Genomic DNA, 15,238 nt, shown 5'->3' with positions numbered 1-15,238 from the left:
GGATAGATGGCTCAGCAGCCCCAATCTGCAGAGGCTGAAGCGAGATCTCCAGCATCTGAAGTAAAGGCGAGAGCCAGACATTTGCTCAGGCTGGAGTTTGTGTCCATCATGGCCACTGAATGGATCAGTGGCCTCATGAGGCCATGGAGTTTTCCCAATCTGGGAGTTGTTTGTTGCTGCAAACAGCAAGGTTTCCTCCTGCGGGACAGGTGGAGTCCTGTTTGATGGCTCAAGTGTCCCCTTATGGAAAAATTTGAGAGCAGGACTCTACTTTTGGATGCCGGAAACCCCACCTCGAATTTCCATTGGCGCCTAGGAACAAGACAGTTTGGATCTCCTGGCTCTGGGGATAGACACCACCCAGCTCCCAATAGTTTGGGGTAGTTCTGGGGGATGTTAGTCTCACTTTTTTTTCTGTCTCAGTGGTCCCCTAAGAAGAGGGATTCCAAAACAGGGCTCTGGGTATGGGCGCCTGGAAAACTCTACCTTGGGTTAGGATTTGGGCCTAGGAGAAGGGCAAGCCCTATATGTGGGCACATGTTCTGGCTACTGAGGGCCTTATTTGAAATGGGGGCTCAGACTGAGGGTCACAATGTGTGTTTGTGCCAAGGCGGCCCTCAAGAGTGGTGTGGCCTCATTGGTCATGCAGGTTTCCTCTGCTCTGAGGGTTTTACACCCTTCCAAACAGCAAGGTTTCCTGCCATGGGAAAGAAGGAGTTCTGTTTTCTGCATTAGGTTCCTCTATATGCAGGCATCTGAGATAAGGTCTAGGGACAGATGCCTGAAAACCAAGGCTGGGTAGAGATGACGGCCTAAGGCCATGGCAAGTTCATTCTGCTGCATATGTGACCAGCTGTCTGGGCTGCTGATGGGAGGCCTTGGCTCATTTTGTGTCATACAGAGCAGTAGTACACAGGGAGGCCTATGGTATTGGGGTGTCATTGAGGGCTCTGCAGGTTCATCCTCATTTGGGGTATTTGGGCAACCCTATAAGCCAGTTTTTCATCTGCTGGGCAGGCAGGGTGCTGTGTTGTGGCTCCAAAATTAGTATGCAGATTGTTATTTCTATTGGGAGGACTACTCGATTGTCTACTTCTAATTGTCATAGTTCTCCAGGTTTTAGCTCTAGAGTTGAGGTTATAAAGGAGTCAAAGTTTAGGTCTTCATAATCTGTGTACTCATAACTTCAGTATCATTGGTGACCCATAGTTTTTGTGGTCAAGGAAGGATTATTTATCTCATCTATTATATAGAGGATTCGTTGTGAAGGTAAAGCAAATAAAATTAAAATGATAGCAGGTAGGATAGTTCATACCGTTTCAACTTCTTGAGCATGTATAGTACTGGTATGTGTTATTTTAGTAGTTAGTATTAATGAAATGATGTAGAGAACAAGAGAGCTGAGTAAGAATATGATAATTAATGTATGGTCATGGAAGTGTAATAGTTCTTCTATAATAGGGGAGGTTGCATCTTCAAGGTCTATTTGGAAAGGGTACGCCATAGATATATAAAGGACTTCCACCTATAATTTGACTTTGACAAAGTCATGTAATTTTTACTAACATCTCTTTATCGAAAAAGACATAGTGGTTATGATATTGGCTTAAAACCAATTCTAAGGGGTTCAATTCCTTCCTTTCTTATTTTGGTAGTACATAGGTTGGCTCTTCGAATGTGTGATATGGAGGAGGGCATCCATGTAATAATTCAATGTTTGTTGAAGTAAGTTCTCCTATTATCACCTCTTGTTTGGGTGTGAAGACATCACGGGTTATGAAGATTATTAATATTACTGCCCTTAATGAGATAAATGAACCCATGGAAGACATCATGTTTCATGTTGTATAATCATCTGGATAATCGGAGTATCATCGAGGTATTCCTGATAGGCCTAGGAAATGTTGAAGAAAGAATGTTATATTTACTTCTATGAATGTAATTGTAAAGTAGATTTTTGCTCAAATATCATTTAGTGTGTAACCTATGAACAGTGGGAATCAATGGGCAAACCCGCCTATGATTGCAAACACTGCCCCCATTGAAAAGACATAATGGAAGTGTGCTACAATGTAGTATGTGTCATGAAGAACAATATCTAATGATGAGTTTGATAACATAATACCTGTTAAACCACCCACTGTGAAGAGAAAAATAAACCCCAGTGCTCATAATATAGCTGGCGATCATTTAATATTCCCTGGTGTAGAGTAGCCAGTCAGTTAAATACTTTTACTCCCACTGGAATTGCAATGATTATAGTAGCTGAGGTGAAGTATGCTCATGTGCCGACGTCCATTCCTATGATAAACATGCGGTGGGCTCATACAATAAATCCTAAGTAACTGATAGATATCATTGCTCAGGCTATTCCTATGTAGCCGAATGGTTCTTTTTTTTTTTTTTTCCTGAGTAATAGGTTACATGTGAGATGTACCTAATCCTGGTAGAATTAGAATATATATTTTGGGATGTTTGAAAAATCAGAATGGGTGTTGATGCAGAATAGGGTTTCCTCCTCCAGCTGGGTCAAAGAAGGTAGTATTTAGATTTCAGTCTGTGAGTAGTATGGTAATATTGACTGCTAGAACTGGTAATGTTAAGAGTAGAAGTACAGCTGTGACCAGGACAGATCATACAAATAGAGGAGTTTGAAATTGTGATATTGCAGAGGGGTTTATGTTGATAATGATAGTAATAAAGTTAATGGTTCCTAGGATGGATGAGACACCTGCCAGGGGTAGGGAGAAGATTATTATGTCTACGGATGCTCCTGCATGTGTTAAATTTCCTGCTCGAGGAGGGTACACAGTTCATCCTGTTCCTGCACCTGCTTCTACCATGGAAGAAGCTGGATGGAGAAGAAAGGGGGGGGGGGGCAGAAGTCAAAAGCTTATATTATTTATTCTTGGAAATGCTGTGTAGGGTGTGCCAATTGTTAAGGGTACTAATCAGTTTCTGAATCCTCCAATCATAATTGGCATTACTATAAAGAAAATTATCACAAATGCATAGGCGCTTACAATTACATTGTAGATTTTGTCATCTCCTAGTAGAGCACTTGGTTGGCCCAATTCAGCACGGATTAATAGGCTAAGAGCAGTGCCTACAATTCTGGCTCATACACCAAATAAAAGGTAAAGGATATTTATGATTTGTGGAGAATAATTATGGCTTTATGAACATAGGTAAAATGGCCTATAAAGGCATTAGACTGTAAATTGAAGAGTAGGGGTTTGAGTCCTCTTTTTGCCAACTCTGTGGTGAAGTATCACATTGAATTGCAAATTCAAAGAAGCAGTTGCAACCCTGCCAGGGCTTCTCCCACCTTTTTTTCCCTTCGCAGCAGGAGAAGTTGATTGAAGCCAGTTGACTAGGGTATTTAGCTGCTAACTAAAGTTTCCTGGGATGATAGCCCAGCAGTCTAGAAAGGGCTTAGCTTAATTAAAGTGATTTGCATTCAGTAGATGTGAGATATACTCCTGAACTCCTTAAGGTGAGATTCAGGAGTTAAGTGAATGGCACTTACTTAGAGCTTTGAAGGCCCTTGGTGTTTTTAACCTAAACTTGTAGAACAGTGTTACTATTATTGGGGTTAATGGAAATAATATGGTCGAAGTTACAATTAGTGGGGATAAAAGAATTGCGTTTTTTGTGTTTTCAAATTGCCATTTTTTATAGTGTTTATTGAGGGGAATATAGTTAGTGCTGTTGCAAGTGTTAACTGCATATAAAAGTATAGGTTTAGTAGGGCTGTAATTGCTATAAATGTTTATATAACAATTATATTGTTTTTTGTGTGAGTTTGTGGATGATTATTCATTTAGGAATGAATCCTGAGAGGAGAGGTAGACCTCGTAGTGATAGTATGATTGTTAAGATTAGTGAGGTAATTAGTGGGAGTTTGTTTCATATATGAGATAATGATAGTGTGGTTGTAGATGAACTGAGTGTGAACAGTATAAATGTTCCAAGTGTTATTGTAATGTAGATTATGAGGTATAATATTATTAGGGTAGGGTTATTTGTTGTTACTGCAATCATTCATCCTATGTGGGCGATTGATGAGTATGCTAGGATTTTTCATAGTTGTGTTTGGTTAAGACCTCCTCAGTCTCTTGCTAGAATGGGTATAACAGCTATGGCTACTAATAAGTTTGGATTTATAAATGGAGAGATTTGGTATAGATCAGATAAGGGGGCAATTTTTGTTAGGTTAGTAGAATCATTCCTGATGATAGTGGGATTCCTTGGGTTCCTTCATGTACGCAGAAGTGGAAGGGTGATAGTCCTAATTTTATTGCCAGAGCTACTGTTATTATGTTTGATGCAATTGGGTTAGGGGTATTTAGTATTGTTCATTGCCCTGTCAATAGTAGGTTAATAATAATTCCTAATATTAAGAGTATAGATGCAGTGGCTTGGGTAAGAAAATATTTTGTTGATGCTTCTATGGCTCGTGGATTGATTTTTTTATTAAAATGGGGATAATAGGTAGTATAATTATTTCAAATCCAATCCAGATTGTCAGTCTGTGAGAGCTTATTAGTACTATAATGTTTCCTGAAGTGACAGTTGATATAATGATAGAAAGGATGGGGGTTTAATTAGTATGGGAAGGGGATAAACCAACATTTTCGGGGTATGGGCCTGATAGCTTATATTTCTGACCTTACTGTAGAATTTGATGTGAGTTTGGTAGCACAAGCGCTTTTGAGATCTTAGGATTAGGTTCAATTCCTATAATTCTAGAAATAAGAGGGCTCAAACCTCTATAATCAAAGTAACTCTTGTGTTAGACATATTTTTTATGTCTGGGGAGGAATAGTTGCTGTTATAATGGGCAAGGCTACATGTCATATGCATAGGGCTAGTTTCAGGGGGAGAAAGTTTTTTCATTGTAAATGTATGAGTTGATCATAATGGAATCGTGAATAGTATGCTCGATTTCATAGGAAGGAAGTTGTTAGTAGAAGTGTTTTTATGGTAAAATTGATGGAGTATAGTTCCAGTAAGTATGGGGTGTGGAATTCACCAAAAAACAGGATAGTTGTAAGGATATTCATTATAATAATGTTGGCATATTCAGCTAGGAAAAATAGGGTGAATGGTCCGGCTGTGTATTTGACGTTGAATCTGGAGACTAATTCTGATTCTCCTTCTGTTAAGTCAAATAGGGCGTGGTTGGTTTCTGCTAGGGTTGAGATAAATCATTTTATAGCTAGGGGTCATGTGGGGAGGATTAGTCATAGGTGTTCTTGTGTAGTAATAAGTGTGGAATAGGGTAAAAGGGCCATTTATTAATAGTACTGATAGGAGGATGATGGCCAGTGTGACTTTGTAGGAAATTGTTTGGGCTATAGCTCGAAGGGCCCAAATTAGGGCATATTTTGAGTTTGAGGCTCATCCAGACCATAAAATAGGCTAGGCTTGAGATTGCTAGTATGAATAGGATTCCTAGCTTTATATTGAGTGGGTAAGGTATTGGTAATGGGACTCATATGATTAGGGCTAGTGGTAGGGCTAGGATTGGGGCTATTACAAATATAGTGATAGATGATGTTAGGGGTGGTAAAGGTTCTTTAGTGAATAGTTTTTCAGCATCTGCAATTGGTTGCAAGAGGCCATAGGGCCCTACGATATTTGGGCCTTTGTGGAGTTCTATATACCCTAGGATTTTTCGTTCCACTAATGTTAGAAATGCTACAGCAGGCAGGATAGGTACAATTAGTGAAATGATATTAATTATAAACATAATGTTAGGAAGAAGATTTGAACCTCTGAGAATAAAAGTTTAAGTTTTGCACAATTACTGGGCTCTGCCACCCTAACAAGCCCTATCTCTAAGGCTATGAAATGAAGGTGGACTATTTAGATTAAAATTATATCCTCTATTAGTCCTAAGGCATTCTGAAAGAATAGACCTTACTTCTCTTGGCCTTTCATACTGGGAGAAGTTGTTGTAATAGATAGAAACTGACCTGGATTGCTCTGGTCGGAATTCAGATCACTTAGGACTTTAATTGTTGAACAAATGAATCTTTAATAGCTGCTGCACCATTGGCATGTCCTGATCCAACATCGAGGTCATAAACCCTTTTGTTGATATGGACTCTCAAATAGGATTGTGCTGTTATCCCTAGGGTTACTTGTTCCATTGATCAAATTTCTTGGATCAATAAATGATACTGTATTTTGACTTATTTGTCTATATTTGTATCAGTTGGAGGTTATTTTATTCCCTGAGGTCACCCCAACCTAAATTGTTAATCCATTAATAAGATTGTGTTATGCCTAATTGGTGATTAAATAGACTTATTATGGACTAGTTAATTGAAGCTCCATAGGTTCTTCTCATCTTATTTGTTTATTCCCTCCTCTTCATGGGAATGTCAATTTCACTGATTGGAAGTAAGAGACAGTTAAACCCTCGTGTGGCCATTCATACAAGTCCTTGTTTAGAGAACAAGCGATTATGCTACCTTTGCAGGGTCAGGATACCATGGCTGTTTAACTAGTTTCACTGGGCAGGCAGTGCCTCCAGTACTGGGAATGCTAGAAGTGATGTTCTTAGTAAACAAGCGGGGTTTGTGTTTGATGAGTTCCCTTTACTTCTTTTAATCTTTCCTTGTTGCATACCTGTGTTGGGCTAACAATTGGTTTGATAAGTGTTTTATTAGTAGTTTATTTTTATCATGTTAACTATCAGTGGGTATTCCTTGACTGTTATAAGCTTATGCAAGGAGAAATGTTTCTTGTTACTCATATTAGCATTATTGCTTCTATTATTAAATAGATTAGCTCAGTAGTATGTTAGGAGTTGGTTTAAGATTTTTGGAATTAAGAGGGCTGGGTTGTTGACCTTCAATGCTTTCTTAATTGGTGGCTGCTCTTAGGCCTACTATGGTTTTATTTAACTTTACTCTCCAAGTAAGGTTGTATGCTTATTCTAAAAAGCTGTATCCTTTTAGATTATATTTTAAATTTACATTATAATTTTGGAAATTGTTGGATAAATTTAAAGTTGAACTGAGATTGTATTCTGGGCAGCCAGATATCACCAGGCTCGTTAGGCTTTTCACCTCTACCTATAAATCTTCTCACTGTTTTGCAACATAGGTGAGTTTATCCCTGTGGTTTGTTCATAGGTAGCTCGTCTGGTTTGGGGGTAGGTAGCTTAATATCTCTTTCCTAAATTATTCTATATAGCTCATGATGCAAAAGGTATGAGGGGTGATCTTTGCTGTTTATTACTTTAAACTTTCTTTCATCATTCCCTTACGGTACTTTCTCTATAGCTCCAAATAAAATTTCTATCTCCTATACTATAATGATGTAATTGAATGTTTTGATTAGAGGCTTATTGTATTAGTTGAGTTAGTGGTTGGTTGGGCTAGTTTTGGTTCAATGTGGTCATTGGTGTATGAAATCTTCTGGGTGTAAGCCAGATGCTTTAATTAAGTTACACTTTGATTTATCCAAGCACACTTTTCAGTATGCTTGCCTTGTTACGACTTATCCCTCTTGAGTTGGTTTAGTCTGTATTATGTAGTGTTTGGATGTATCACTTGAGAAGGGTGACTGGCAGTGTGTTCATGCTTCATGGCCCTATTCAGTTAAGCTCTCTATTCTTAATTTACTACTAAATCCACCTTCAGTTTTTGTTTTCATAAAAACTTATTCTTGAGCATATTCTTGATTAGAAAATGTAGCCCGTGAGCATACTCTTGATTAGAAAATGTAGCCCATTTCTTCCCACTTCATGGGTTACACCTTGACCCAACTTGTCTATGTATAAATATTATGTCTACTTTTCTTCCTTTTGAGGGATTGCTGAAGATGGTGGTATATAGATTGACTTAGCTAGAAGTGGTGAGGTTTACCGGGGTTTATCCATTATAGAACAGGCTCCTCTAGAGGAATGTAAAGCACCACCATGTCCTTCGAGGTTTAAGCTGTTGCTAGTAGTTCTCTGGCAGATAATTTTGTTGTACAAATTATTTATGTTTAGGGCTGAACATAGTGGGTTATCTAATCCCAGTTTGGGTCTCAGCTATCATGTGGTCGGAAATAATAAAGTCACTTTTGTGGGTGACTTTTATGTTAACAGTAGCGTTTTACTGCTTGGTTAAATTTTAACATTAGTGTGATGTAGTACTTAACATGTTTTACGCCATGGGCCTATTAATTTGGGTTAATTGTGTGACTGCGGTGGCTGGCACGAAATTTACCAACAATTAATGTTAATGTTAACATGACTTAGTCAAACATTCTTTCATGGCTAAATTTTTGTCACTGCTGTATCCTGTGTGGGTGTGTTTGAGCAAGGTGTTATGAGCTACTTATTTATTGTGCTGGATACCCAGTCCTTTTAATCAGTTTAGGGATTTAAAGGACATTTTCACTGGGATGTGGAGACTTGCATATGTAATTCTGTTAATAATCAATAGGAAGGCTAGGACCAAACCTTTATGTTTATGGTGTCTTATGACTCTTCTAGGTATTTTCAGTGTCTTGCTTTATTTAATAATCTACATTAGCAGGTTTAGGATTAGATTATTTAGTGTTAAGTTGTTTAGGCACGGTAATTTAATTATTAGTATTAAATGTAAGTTGATAGGGGCATTATAGGTAGGGTATTACATCTATAGATAGCTTTCTTGAATAGAGTATTCTGGGTAAATTAGTGACAGAGATGTATGGAGTATTGGTATAAGTGGATTCTTATATATGCTGCATGTGCTTAGTTCTGTTTTGGGGGTTTGGCAGGACAATTTTAAGTGTTTGTATACTTTTGAAGTTACGGGGAGTAAAGGGAGTTTGATTTAGTTAGTTTCTATCTGTTGTATACACGTATGTGTGTACGTGTGTATGTGTATATGTGTGTATGTCCTGTAACCATTGACTGAATTGCAACTTATGGCTGTGCGATGTGGATAAATGATGATGATTAAGTCCAGATACAAGTCATTTGAATGCAATGAGACCTTTACATCCATAGCTAAGTGATACCAGTACCCCCCCAAATTAAAAAATAAAAATGCATGACACCATAGTTATATGTGATCATGGGCTGATTAGTCATTAGTCCATCGAGATGTCCCATTTGAAAGGTTAGTAGGATTGGATTGAGGACTATCATCGCCCTGAATTAAGAAACAGATGCCAGTATAGTTTCACTGTAGAAAGCCCCACATTCTGTGGGCCTGGAGCGAGAAGAGGTACACACCGCACGAGGATGGATGGTTTCTCAAGGCCTGGTGATCAAGCTCATGGTCTCGGTGAGGTGCACATATGTAAAATCAATCATAGTATGTACATGCTTATATGCATGGGGCAAACCGTTAATGCATGATATACATAGGGGTGGGGAAAAATACATACTGATGAAGCACAGCAGATATTTTTAAATATATGAATTGAAATAATAGGATGAGGAAATCAGGAGATAGTTTAGTTAGAATGTCAGTTTTGGGTGCTGATGGTGGGGCTATTACTTCTTCCTTGAGTTTTAGGGAGATGGAGTTTTCCATTTTTGGTTTAGAAGATTAATATATTACAAAGACTCTTCATTTTAATAAGTTCTTCTGGATAATGCTGACAGTTATTATTAAATTAGGAGGATTGTCGAGTAAAGGATTGAGGCAAATTGACCAATGGTGATGAAGGGGTGTTCTACTGGTTGGCCACCAATTCACGTTAAGGTAAGGATATTAGCTACTAGTAATCAAAATAGGCATTGGCTTATTGGGTGGAATATAATACTTCATTGTTTTGAAGTATGTAATACTGGAATAATGGCTAGGACTAAAATGGAGAACACTAGGGCTAGTACTCCTCCTACTTTATTTGGAATGGATCGTAGCATTGCGTATGCAAATAGGAAATATCATTCGGGTTTGATATGGGGTGGTGTGTTAAGTGGGTTGGCAGGGATGTAGTTGTCAGGGTCCCCTAGTAGGTAGGGTGAGAATAGTACTAGTATTATGTGTACTAGGATTAGGAATAGGGCACCTAGGATGTCTATAAATGTGTAGTATGGGTGGAATGGAATTTTGTCCGAACCAGATATGATTCCAGAAGGATTGTTGGATCCTGTTCCATGAAGAAATAGTAGATGAATTGCTGCTAGTGCTGAGATGATGAACGGTAGGATAAATTGGAAGTCAAAGAATCGTGCTAAGGTGGCTTTGTCTACTGAGAACCTTCTCAGATTCACTCTACGAGGCTGGTTCCAATGGATGGGATGGCTGATAGCAAGTTGGTAATTGCAGTTGTGCCTCAAAAGGACATTTGTCCTCATGGTTAAAATGTAACCTATGAATGCTGTTGCTATAACTGCAAATAGTAGGATAATGCCAATGTTTCATGTTTCGGGGCATATATAAGATCCGTAGTATAGGCCTCATCTTACATGTAGGAATAGGCAGATGAAGAATATGGACGCTCCACTGACATGTATATATTGGATGATTCACTCATAATTGGCTTCTCGAAAGATGTGTGTAACTGATATGTAGCCTGTAGTTGTGTCTGATGTGTAGTGTATAGCTAAGAATAAACCTATAAATATTCGAAGGATTAGGCAAATTCTGAGATGGGTGCCAAAATTTCATCATGCTGAGATGTTTGATGGTGCGGGTAGGTCGATAAAATGAGTCATTGATAATTTTGGTTAGTGGTTGGGTCTTATGAATGTTTGTCATTAGTGTTCCTTATAGTTGAATACAACACTGATTTTTCGTTTCACCAGTCATGGTTAGATTCCATGTAGGAATAATGATCACATACAGTGTATTCATTTTAAGTATTATTTTTATAGTTATTTTGAGGACAGAAGTCTGAAAGCAAAAGCTCATGTAATTTTTAGGGCCTAGGGCATGGCAGGCCCAAAATTCAGAGGCTGATGTGAGAATCCCATCATCTGAAGTAAGGACAAGGGTCAGATGTTCACTCAGGCTCAAGTGTGTGTCCTTTATGGCCGCCTAATGCAGCGGTGGTGTCATGATGCCATGGAAGTTTTCCCAACCTGGGGGTTGTTCACAGCTCCTAACATCAAGGATTCCTTCTGCAGGGCAGGAGGCATCTGCTTGATGGCTCATAGGTTCCCAATATAGAAGATTCAAGAGCAGGGCTCTATGTATGGATGCCTAGAAACCCCACCTAGGGTTACCATTGGAGCCTATGGACATGGAAGGTTCGATCTGCTGGCTCTGGTGCAAGCTACACAGGGGGCTGAATGGAAATGGAGTCTCATACTGATGGGTCACAATCTGGTTTTGTGTCCGGGGAGACCGTGGAATGTGGTGGTGACTCAGGGGCCATGCAGGATTCTATTGCCTTGGATTAGACACAGCTCCAAATAGCCAGGTTTCCTTCTGGGACAGGAGGTTTTCTATTTTGGGCCTCAGGGACCCACCCATATTTTGGTATTTGAGACACGGCTCTGAGGAAAGATGCCTGAAAACCATAGCTAGTGTTCAGTTTACGGCCTAGGGGCATGTCAGGTTCAATCTTCTGTCTCTAGGACCATCTACCTGGGTGTCTGACTGCAGGTCCATGCACAGGGTGTGTCAGACTGCTTATTTTTATCCAGGGAGGCCTACGAAACTGGGTGACTTGGGGGCCTTGCAGGTTTCTCCTAATCTGGAGGGTTTTGGCAACTTTAAAAGGCACAGTTTCCTTAGGGAGTGCAGGCACAGTCCTACAGTGTGGCTCCATATGCTCCAGCCTTGAGGGTGTGTGGGTCAGGGATCTGGGGACAGAAGTCTGAAAAGACAAAATGGGTTAGGTTTAGGGCTGAGTGTATGGCATTCCTGATCTGCAGACCCCGAGGGAGCTCCTCGGGATCTGAAATTAGGGCAATTGGGAGGCGGTAGCTCAGGCTTTTGCCTCTGGATTTTGTGTCTAGACTGGCCATGGAATGTAACGGTGGACTCATCAGGCATGGAAGGTCCTCCCTCTCTGGTGATATTGCGTGGCTTCCAATAGTTTGGTGTCATTGTGGGGGAAGGGAGGAGTCCTGTTTCTGTCCCAGGGATCCCCCCAAAAGAGGGATTCCAGATCATATCTCTGTGAACAGGTGCCTGGAAAACCGTTCCTTGGGTTCATAATTGGGCTTATGGGCATGGCAAGCCCAATTTGCGGGCTCTTGGTCTAGGAACTGCGGGGCCTTATTTGAAAATGGGGCTCAGGCTGAGGGTCACAATGCGTGTTTGTGCCCAAGGCAGCCCTCAATTGTGGGTGTGGCCTCATGGACCCTGTAGGTTTCACCAATTCAGAGGGTTTGACACCCATCCCAACAGTAAGGTTTCCAGCCATGGGGAATGAGGAATTATGTTTTGTGCATCAGGTTCCCCCATATACAGGGATTTGATATAAGGTCTGGGGACAGATGCCCTGTAAACCTCAGCTAGGGTTCAGATTATGGCATGGGGCATGTCATTTTTCAATCTTCTGTCTCTGGGGCCATCTCCCTGGGTGTCTGACTGCAGGTCATTTCTCAGGGTGTGTCAGACTGTGCATTTTTGTCCAGAGTGGCCTATCAAATTGGGGTAGCCTCGGGGGCCTTGCAGGTTTATCCTAATCTGGAGTGTTTGGGCAACTTTAATGGGAACAGTTTCCATCAGAAGGGCAGGAACGGTCTTGTGGTGTGGCTCTGGAGGCTGGAGCCTGAAGGATGTGTGGGACAGGGCTCTGGGGACAGAAATCTAAAAACACAGACTCGGGATAGACTTAGGAGGGTTTGGCATGCCTGATCTGCAGACCCCCAAGAGGAGCTCCTCGGGATCTGAAATTAGGGTGACTGTGAGAAGGTAGCTCAGGCTTTTGTCTATGGATTATGAGTTTAAGTTGGCCACAGAATGTATGGGGGCCTCATGGGGCCATGGAAGATTCTCCCTCGCTGGGGTTTTGCCCAGGTCCCAATAGTTTGGTGTGATAGTGAGAGAAGGGAAGAATCATGTTTTCTGTCTCAGGGGTCCCCCAAAAAGAGGAATTCCAGAGCAGAGCTCTGGATACGGGCACCTGCAAAACACCACCTTGGGTTAGGATTTGTGCTAAGGGCATGGCAAGCTTGATATGCATGCTCCTGATCCAGCTACCACCTTATTTGAAAAGGGCTAAGGCTGAGGGTCAAAATTCGTGTTTGTACCCAGGGTACCCTCAAGAGTGGGCGTGGCCTCGTAGGCCCTGCAGGTTTCTACAAATCTGAGGTTTTGACACCCTTCCAAAAAAAGTTTTCTTGCAATGCAGAAGGAAGAGTTCTGTTTTATGCATCGGGTTCCCACATATGCAGGAATTTGAGATAACATCTGGGGACAGATGTCAGAAAACCAAGGTTGGGTACAGATGCGGGCCCATGACCATGGCTGGATATGCAGTTAGCTCCCTGAGTGGCTTACAGGATGTCTAGGCTCAGGCTGTGTCAGACAGCATTAGTGCACAGGACGGCCTATGAAACTGGAGTGCTGTGAAGGGCTGTGCAGATTTATCCTCATTTGGGGCTTTTGGGTAGCCACATAGGGCACTTTGTCCTTCTGGTGGGCAGGCAGAATGCTGGGTGGTGGCTCCAGAATTCCCAATCTGGATGGCTTGTGTGCCAGGAGTGTAAGGAAGGAAGTCTGAAAACACAAGCTCTGGTTAGGTTTAGGGCCTAGAGCAAGACAAACCCAATCTGCAGAGGCTTAATCAAGATCTCCAGCACCTGAAGTAAGGGCAAGTGTCAGACATTCGCTCAGGATGGACTTTGAATCCATGATGGCCGCCTAATGGAGGTAGGGCCTCATGAGGTCATGGAGGTTTTCCCACTCTGGGCGTTGTGTGCTGCACCAAACAGCAAGGTTTCCTTACGTGGGACATAGGGAGTCCTGTTTGATGGCTCAAGGGACCCCCATATGGAAACATTTGAGAGCAGGGCTCTACATATGGATGCCTGGAAACCCCACCTGGCATTCCCATCATCACCTAGGAACAAGGCAGTTTCGATCTGCTGACCCTGTGGAGTGCTACCCAGTGTGCTGAGTTGAATTAGAGTCTCATGCTGATGGGTCACAATGTGGGTTTGTGTCCAGGGACACCTTAGAATTTTGTGGTGGCTCAAGGGCTATGCAGGATTCTCCTACCCTGAGGGCTTTACAGAGCTCCAAATAGCAAGGTTCCCTTTGGGGGACAGAAGATGTTCTCTTGTGTCCCTCAGGGACCCCTTGTGCATTGGATTTGAGACAAGGCCTCTAGGGACAGATGCCTGAAAATCTATGCTCAGGTTCAGATTAGGAACTAGGGACATGTCAGATTACATCATCTGTCTCTGGGGCCATCTTCCTGGGTGTCTGAGTGGAGGTAGGGGCACAGGGTGTGTCAGACTGCTCATTTTTGCCCTGGGCAGCCTACAAAATTGGGGTGGCCTCGGTGGCCTTGCAGTTTTCTCCTAATGTGGAGGGTTTGGCAACTGTAAAGGGCAGAGTTTCATATTGGAGGGATGGACAGTCCTGCCGTTTAGCTCCAGAGGCCCCTGTCTGGAGGTGTGTGGTCCAGGACTCTGGGGACAGAAGCCTGAAAGCACAAACTGAGGTTAGGATTAGGGTCGAGGGTATGGAAAACCTGATGTGCAGCCCCTGATGGGAGCTCCTCATTAAATCAGGGCGATCGTGTGGCGGTACTGCAGGCTTTTGTCTCTGTATTTTCAGTCTAGAATGGCCGTGGATTGTAGGTTTGGACTCATGGGCTGTGGAAGATTCTCCCTCTCTGAGATTTTTTCCCAGCTCCCAATAGTTTATTGTCATTCTGGGGGAAGGGAGGAGTAATGTTTCTGTCTCGGGGTCCCCCAAAAAGAGGGATTCCAGAGCAGAGCTCTGGGTACAGGCATCTGCAAAACCCCACCTTGGGTTAGGATTAGGGCCTAGGGGCATGCATAGCCCGATATTCGGGCCATGGTGCAGCTACTGAGGGCCTTATTTGAAAATGGGGCTCAGGCTGAGGGGACCAATGCGTGTTTGTGAACTAGGCGGCCCTCACACGTGGGAGGACTTCATGGGCAATGCAAGTTTCTCCTACACTGAGTGTTTGACACCCAATCCAACAGCAAGGTTTCCTGCCATGGGGAAGGAGTTCTGTACTGTGCATCAGGTTCCCCCATGTGCAGGGATTTCAGATAATTTCTGGGGACAGATGCCCGAGAACCCACGTTGGGTAGAAATGATGGCCTATGTCCATGCCACGTCTGATTGCTGGATTTGCA

General features: G+C 42.0%; 1 pseudogene; it reads right to left on the bottom strand.

Moving 5' to 3' along the window:
* Window positions 1-1,571: 1,571 nt before the first annotated feature.
* On the bottom strand, window positions 1,572-3,186 carry LOC123927136 (annotated as a pseudogene).
* Window positions 3,187-15,238: the final 12,052 nt, after the last annotated feature.

Source organism: Meles meles, chromosome 16, assembly GCF_922984935.1.
Source record: "Meles meles chromosome 16, mMelMel3.1 paternal haplotype, whole genome shotgun sequence".
Lineage (NCBI taxonomy): Eukaryota > Metazoa > Chordata > Mammalia > Carnivora > Mustelidae > Meles > Meles meles.
Note: the sequence above shows the minus strand (reverse complement) of the source record. Positions and strands in the feature narration are given on the sequence as shown.